Genomic DNA, 7,789 nt, shown 5'->3' with positions numbered 1-7,789 from the left:
AGATTGAATTTTACAAAAAAAAGCTCAGAACTTTTTTGTACACCTAATATAATATATAAATACAATATGTATATGCTATTTATGATATGTTTAATACATATTTATATTTTTATAATAAATATAAGTTTTACAATATTATCTTTATATATCCATGAATTGTCAAATCTCAACTATTTCACGTAAATCTCGTTCCCCCTCTTGCACAACATCTTTTCAACGAGATGCACATCGGAGTTAGCAACTCTATGCAATTCGTATTCGTAAAATCCTCCAGCAATAGACTCTCCACGAGAATCTTCCAGAAGATACGTCACTGGATTAGTTTGTTGCACTTTGATAATTTTAAACAACTTCGAGCTCTAATTCGACGTGTAATCTTTATCAAAGACTGTCTTGAATTTGCTCACGCATACCGAATCACCCACTTTGTATCGCGCGGATTCTGCAATCTTTACGCGATTGTAAACCGTGGAGCCTGTCGGCGATCGCGGGGGTATGTCAACGGGACGCATACCAATTGTTCGATGCTTATGCGCGTAATTTGATACGAGACGTGACAGGATGTCGATCCATTTGTAATTTTCATTGTACGTAAATTGTTTCCACATGTTCTTCAACGTACGGTCGAACTGTTCGACGACCAAGGCCTTTATTACGGAATACGTAGAATAATGGTTGATGTTGTGCTTCTTCAAGAATTTCTGCACATCCGAGTTGTAAAATTTCTTTCTCTGTCAGTATGCAAATTTCGAACATCTTCCATCGTCTCGAATTATCTTTACGATCGCTTTGCGTAACCTCGTTCCCGTTTTGGCTTTGAGCGGCTCGCACATGCGTGCGCTTACTCAGCACGTCGATAACGGTGAGAATGTAGTGGTAACCTCTGTTGAATCGTGTATAAGGACGTATCTCGATCACATCCGCTTACCACAGGTCATCATATCCGTGTACTGTGACATGTCTTCGCGGAAAAGCTTTTTTCTTTTCTTCTCTCCGGAATATGCAATTCATCAACCAGCAGACGTTTCTTAGACATTGCGGATAATTATTCGGCATAATGTACTTCTCGAATCATCTTTTCAAGTTCGTTTAGCATAACCTGGACATTATTTTGTAAGGCTACAATTTTTTTCTCGATTTCATTTAGACGATCTTTCAAATCTTGAACACTCTGCTGCACGTATCATTTGTTTGCTGCGTCAGCATCATCCACAGGTAGCGCTACTCGTCGAATCTTGCGCGACTTTGCGTCAAAGTCAGCTGCGGCTATGCAAAGAGCGTTATCGCGCACATAATTTCTGAACAATCCACGCCACTGATAGTGCAATTCGCTTTCTTTTCCAAGCGATAGTCCAAACTTGTTGCTTGGCATTGCTATGTCAACTGAAAGATGTGAGCAGAACGAGGTTAATTTATAACCAGACCGATTTCGCGAAGCTCTTTAATAATCGACAGAATCTCGTTTTCGTGACCATTGTGACCCACCTTGCGCGAGGCCTCGAGCAATCGCTCCACAATTTCATTGGGATCGTCCCAATGCATATAGTCGATCTTGTTATCATTTAGTGTCACCGTAAGCGGTAAATCTACTCTTTTATTTATTCCTGTTCCAACTTTTTTACCCGACATCAATGGCGCTATTATATTCTTATGTACTTGTACCCCTTACTACCCATTACTTGATTACTCGGGCTATGACCGCGCCGGTGAGCATTTGTAGTCAGCAGAATGCTCCTGTACGTACAGATACTTTCGTTGGGAAATTTCACGAAAATTAACTTGTACAAGCCCGGCGTTCCGTCGTATCTTTTTCTATCTATAATTATATCCTCGTTTTTGTGCAAGGTGATACGTTTGTCACCAAGCATCGTTCCCTCGTCACTGAAATAAACTCCATGCACAACATCTATGTTGACGCTTTCTTTCTTTCTTACTGCTTTCAAATATTTTTGTCCCAACGGACCATAGTTTGCATGCAGCTTTTCTTGTCTCTCGGATGTTTGAAGCAGGTGTCGAATAAATGCGATAAATGCGAAATAATTACAAGCGATCCATTAGAAATTTCTTCGATGGTCGGAGCGTGGTCATACGATAAATCGCGTGATTGTATTATTTCAGATATTTCGTTCAAAGTGAATGGTACGGTTTTCGATTGACTCAACATTTATTTCACAGGCGTGGAAGCCTGTATAGGATTGTTGTACAAAGCACTCGGTCGTTATCTTTTGAGTTTTGATTCCTCGTCTTCTCACGAAAAGAATGTTTAAAATATAAATTTTGAGCATCGTTTATGTAGCTGAAAATAAACATAAATTTTACGACATAAATCGCAGAAATCTTCATAGGACATATCGGTATTTACGTAATCGTTGTACACACGTTTCAGATTGGTACCATCCTATTTGAACAGGATTAATAGATTTGCATTGTCGCGTATAAGGTGCTTCGATATCTTTGCGTACATCTGACAGAGATAGAAGCAGTCAACGTCCGCGTGTCGTCCCATTGCAAAGTACTCTCTTATCACGTCCTGCTTGTCGCATGCCACGTCATCAAAGATAAAAATGGAATTCGGAAGCGCCTCGCTCGGTGGAATGACGTCGCTGTTATTAGAGAATGTAAAATAACCGATTTCCTCGATCAGTGCTAACAAGTATCAATATTTCGGTTGTTGCAGCGATTTCGAGTACATGTACATGTTCTCGAATCGTACGCCGAGTGTTCCAATAAGCTTATCATCATGTTCGTCTTGCCACAATTTGACGGTCCGCAGACGACAGCACTATAGATGCCAGTAGCATATCGCCATGTTTGCGCGTCTCTTTGTCGGTTTACACTTTGCCGTCAAGATTCGTCACTTTGATCGTCCGCAATTGGCGCACAAACTGCATATTTTCTCTTTCCACAAAATACTGAAAACGATATTGCGAGCGGGCCTATTTATAAAGCTGTGTAGAGTAAAATCGATCAGTAATCAAAAAATTTCTCGTCGTGTCGGATGATCTGCACAGTTTAATTTCAGAAGAATTGGAATACATACCGAAAATTGTACTGCTGCGAGAATTTGATGATTGCATAGATCTGTTGCGGGACAGATTACCTGAGCATACCATCTGATCAAATTTGACCCGGACTGATTAAAAAAAACAACAATTTTATGTATTTTAATACAAATCTTTATGATCGCCTTCAAAATAGCCTCCTTCTGAGCCAATACAAGCATGCCAACGATTAATCCAATTTTCCATACACTTCTTATAGGCCTCGGCCGGGATGGCCTTTAGTTCCTTCAGCGAATTTCTTTTTATGGCCTCAATCGATTCATGGCGCGTTCCCCGGAGCGGATATTTGAGTTTCGGAAACAGAAAAAAGTCACAGGGAGCCAAATCTGGCGAATACGGTGGCTGAGCGATGACTTTTATTTCGTGTTTGGCCAAAAATTCAGTCACAATCAGGCTGGAATGTGACGGCGCATTATCGTGGTGAAAAATCCATGAATTGTCTGCCCACAAATGTGTTGAGTCGATCCATAAGAGATGTTGAGAGCTTCTGCTATCTCTCTAATGCCAACACGACGATTTTCAAGCACAATTTCCTTCACTTTTTCCATGTTATCGTCGTTAACAGAGGTGGATGGACGACTCGCATGAGACAAGTTTTCTACGACCTCACGACCCTCACTGAATGCTTTATGCCACTCAAATACTTGCGTTCTCGATAGAGTAGACTCCCCAAAACACTTCTGCAACATTTTCAATGATTCCGTAGCCGTAATTCCATTGGAAACACAAAATTTCAAGCAAACTCGTTGTTCAATTTTTTTTTTCATAGTAAAAATCGCCAGAGAAACTTTTTGCGTCGTAAACAAATGGCTGCCAAACACACACTAACTGACGTATCCCGCTCAAATTTCACACGAATGTCAGAGAAGGTTGTACCAATCTAGAAAAAAAAAATTTTTACCGATTCAATTTACGCGCGCGGTTTAAATGGACCAGTCCGGGTCAAATTTGATCAGATGGTATACGAGCAGATTCGAAGGTACGTTCATTGCCTGAAGCATTACAATTTATCGAGTCATCAAACGCATATCAACGATCCGGCGCCTTTGATTAAGAATTGCAGCGAATGTCGTCGAGAAGCTTTAAATCGTGCGATAAACACGCTTCCTTTCAAACTACATATTCCCGGATGTCAATTTTGCGATCCGGGAACGATATTGGAGAAGCGATTGGCTAGAGGTAATCAAGGAATTAATTTATTGGATGCAGCGTGTCGCGAGCACAACATAGCGTATTCACACAGCAATGATCTCGTTGAACATGAGGCTGACAATATACTCGCCGAGAAAGCGCGGAAACGCATTACCGCGAGTGATTCAACTCTCAGAGAGAAAATCGCAGCCACAGTAATTTGACAGCTATGAAGACCAAAACGAAGATTGATATCGGTTTGAAAATAAGGAAGAAAAAGAGCAAGTGAATACTTCCGGCAGCGAAATGCGGCAGTGTCCTGCCTGTTCTACCGCTGCGGCATTCTCGGGTCATTGGTGGCGCGGTGGGAATCGCCAAGACAGTAAACGATAACAAAGCGGCGCAGCGTCAGCTAGAAGAACTGCAATATCATAATCGTGCCATGGAAGGTCTCGCTCCCTACAAGCGCGTAAAAAAAAAACGTCGATGAAACGTTAAAAATGCCGAGGGGAGTAACTATCGATGTGCAATTGCAACAACTAGCAAACCGTATGCGCATTCTATATTTTAGAGGCATCTTTATGCGTATTACATTATCGATCGAAGGAATACGTCAAAATGAGAGTGATATCGTAAATCTGGACAATGCCGAGGGACCTGATACGCATTGGGTAGCGTATGCGAAAAGAAGGAATCGCGTACTTTCATAGTTCATGTACTTTGATAGTTTCGGCAATCTTCAAAGAAACTTGAACGGTATCTGGCAAACAGTGTAATCGAGTACAATCGCACGCCTCATCAACGTTATAGTCAGAACAATTGCGGGCAGCTTTGTCTACAGTTTCTACGAACGGTTGACAAGCAATTTAAGAACCGACATTGCGCTGTTTAACTCAGTGCTCGTTTGAAACATGTCGCTGACGTTTACGCTGACCGGCAAGAGTAGCGTCCTCGCCGTGAGCTACTTTTCAGCGGTAGATTTGAGCGATTACGAGCTCGGTCTGACGGACTTTGAAACGTACTTATATTCTAGCCCATGTAATGTAAATTCAACAAACAAGTTTTACTATGGCAACGAGAAAATTGTCATTCCCGAAGGATCGTATAAACTGCGTGATATAGAACAGTATCTGAAGCATAAAATTTTACGTTCTCACGATGTGAAGGACAAGGATAAAGAGTTCCCGCTGGTTATTCGCGCCAACAACAATACGATGAGAAGTGAAATCAAATGCGCCTATCGAATAAATTTTACAAAACTTCACAACATTGGCTCGCTGCTGGGATTTTCGTTGAATCGCGTGTTGGAGCCGCGATAGTGGCACGAGTCGGATGTGTCGATAAATATCATCAACGTGAATATTATACGCATCGAGTGCAATGTGACTGTGAGTGCGTACAGCAACAACAGGTGCGTGCACACGATATACGAATTTTCGCCGAGCGTGCCGCCGGGATATAAGATATCGGAAAGGCTGACACAGATCATTTATCTTCCGATCATTGTACGGAGCATTACGGATCTGAAGATTTATATGGTGAACTAAGACAGTCGATTGCTTGATTTTCGCGGAGAAGAGATCACAATTAGGTTACATGTATAGCGGTGCTAACGTGAGATGTTTGCGTTGAACGAACAGCCGAAACAGACGAGAGACACACCTTTTACTGGAAAGACTACACCCGGAAAGAAACTGCGTCTAACGTTGTATTTAAATTAAAATCGTTGGGTTTCATCGTACGAAATGGCTGATATCCTGAATATTCCTAGTGAACCGATGTTTGACGACTGCATCGTCAAGATTAGGACTCACACGTACAATCCATACACCAACACTACGTTTGGGCATAGCGACGAGGTACCCATACAGCAGCAAGATTTGTACACATTGCCGTGCGACAGTTTTCTCTACATCAAAGGAAGATTGATAGTGAAGAAGAAAAACGATCAGATGTCAACGACACTTAGAAATAATTACGTAGCGTTTGATGAAATTCGATATGAACTTAACGATATGGAGATTGACCGCAACAGAAACGTGAAATTATCAGTACCATCAAGAACGTGTCAATGATGTACGACAAAGCTTTGATTGCCTTGAACGCAGGATGGAACTCTAAATCTGACACGGAGGAAGGATACTTTAATTTTTGCGTTTCGCTCAACATGCTGTTGGGCTTTTACGAGGCAGTGACGGATGCCTCACGTTAAACGAGATCAATAAATTATCAATGCTGCGAGCATTGAAAAGCGGTCGTTATCTGAGCATGAGTTTTCGCTCGTGTGATCTGTATCCCCTGTTACAAAATACGATCAAGCATTTATGGGCTGTCAAAATGACGATTCAACTTGAAAAGCCGCGATATGTTATCTTTGCTCTGCAGATCGGTCGAAAGAATGTCATGTTACGAGATGTTAGCGTGTTCGACGATTGTAATTTGAGTAACGTGAAAGTATATTTAAATTCAGAATTTTATCCGTACGATTTCAATCTAGATTTTGTAAAAAGAGATACGCCGACCTGTTTAATATGTACGCGCGTTTTCGTAAAGCATAATAGGGAAAGAATCAATTGCTTTGAAACATTACTCAATGTGCTCTCGTTTATCGAGAAAGGGCCTCTTGCGGTCATTGATTGCTCGCGACAAAATAAATCCGTCAAAAGCACCACTGTGGACGTATGCATAGAATTTGACTGCAAGGTGAATGTACTGGCCAATATTACCGCCTGTTACCTCATCATACACGATTGTGTAATCGAGTACTGTCCACTGTTTAACGTAGTACGCAAGATTATGTAAATTGCAAGTATTTAGAACTTTAAAAGGGAGAGAAAAACCGGGATGAAGCACAGTCTTGAAGAATTGCTCATCATGGTCATACTAACGTTTGTGGATCTGCAAGGATTCGTCGTTAACAAGAAATTTATCGTCCAAGAAGTAGTGGTGCTGAAACAGGGGATCGTTCTCACACATTACATTTTTACGAGTCTTGTGCCATGGAAATTTTTGACAAGATCCGACAGGTCTTGCGCTTCCTAGTGGAGTGCTTATCACCATGGATTGCGATGAGAGGATGGGATGGTCCCGTACAGCGATGCGAAACACTTGATCACGACTGTGATATTTGAAGATGATGCTATCGTGTATGTCAAGGGAACATGTGAAACGAACGTGGAACTTGCTTCTGGACGATGAGCGAGAACACATGTACATTGAGATCTTGGATGCAGTTTACGAAGACATGGAATTTTTAACTAATCTAGATGATTGTAATACAGGGTGCGGCGCGGGAACTTCCTTATTTGAAAAGATCATAAAACAATAATTATTGGAAATGTCATTTTAATCTTTGTATTTTTACATAGAGGTACATTTAAAGTTTTTTTTTATTACTTTTTAAAAATAATATCTTGAAGGTGACCTCCGTTCTGGTCAATACATTGAGAGAGTCGAAATCGAAAGTTTTGTTCCACTTTCTCCAGTGTGCCCGTGTCGATGTTAGCAATAGCAGCACGAATATTGTTCTTCAGCATACCCAAGGTCTTTGGACGATTAGTATACACCAAGGATTTGAGATATCCCCATAAAAAAAA

At 41.1% G+C, this 7,789-nt stretch overlaps 1 long non-coding RNA gene across 1 annotated transcript in view; it reads right to left on the bottom strand.

Annotated features, from left to right (window-relative positions):
- LOC108745688 overlaps positions 1-1,779 on the bottom strand; it is an 11,963-nt gene extending 10,184 nt beyond the window's left edge. Inside the window, exons 1-2 of the long non-coding RNA XR_001939112.1 lie at positions 1,770-1,779; positions 906-909 (exon numbers count right to left, since the gene is read on the bottom strand). This is a non-coding gene — a long non-coding RNA (uncharacterized LOC108745688). The remainder of the gene's footprint in view (positions 1-905; positions 910-1,769) is intronic.
- Between the last annotated feature and the right edge of the window lie 6,010 nt (positions 1,780-7,789).

Source organism: Trachymyrmex septentrionalis, unplaced genomic scaffold, assembly GCF_001594115.1.
Source record: "Trachymyrmex septentrionalis isolate Tsep2-gDNA-1 unplaced genomic scaffold, Tsep1.0 scaffold146, whole genome shotgun sequence".
Classification (NCBI taxonomy): domain Eukaryota; kingdom Metazoa; phylum Arthropoda; class Insecta; order Hymenoptera; family Formicidae; genus Trachymyrmex; species Trachymyrmex septentrionalis.
The sequence above is the reverse complement of the archived record's forward strand: the minus strand, read 5'-3'. Positions and strand labels throughout refer to the sequence as shown.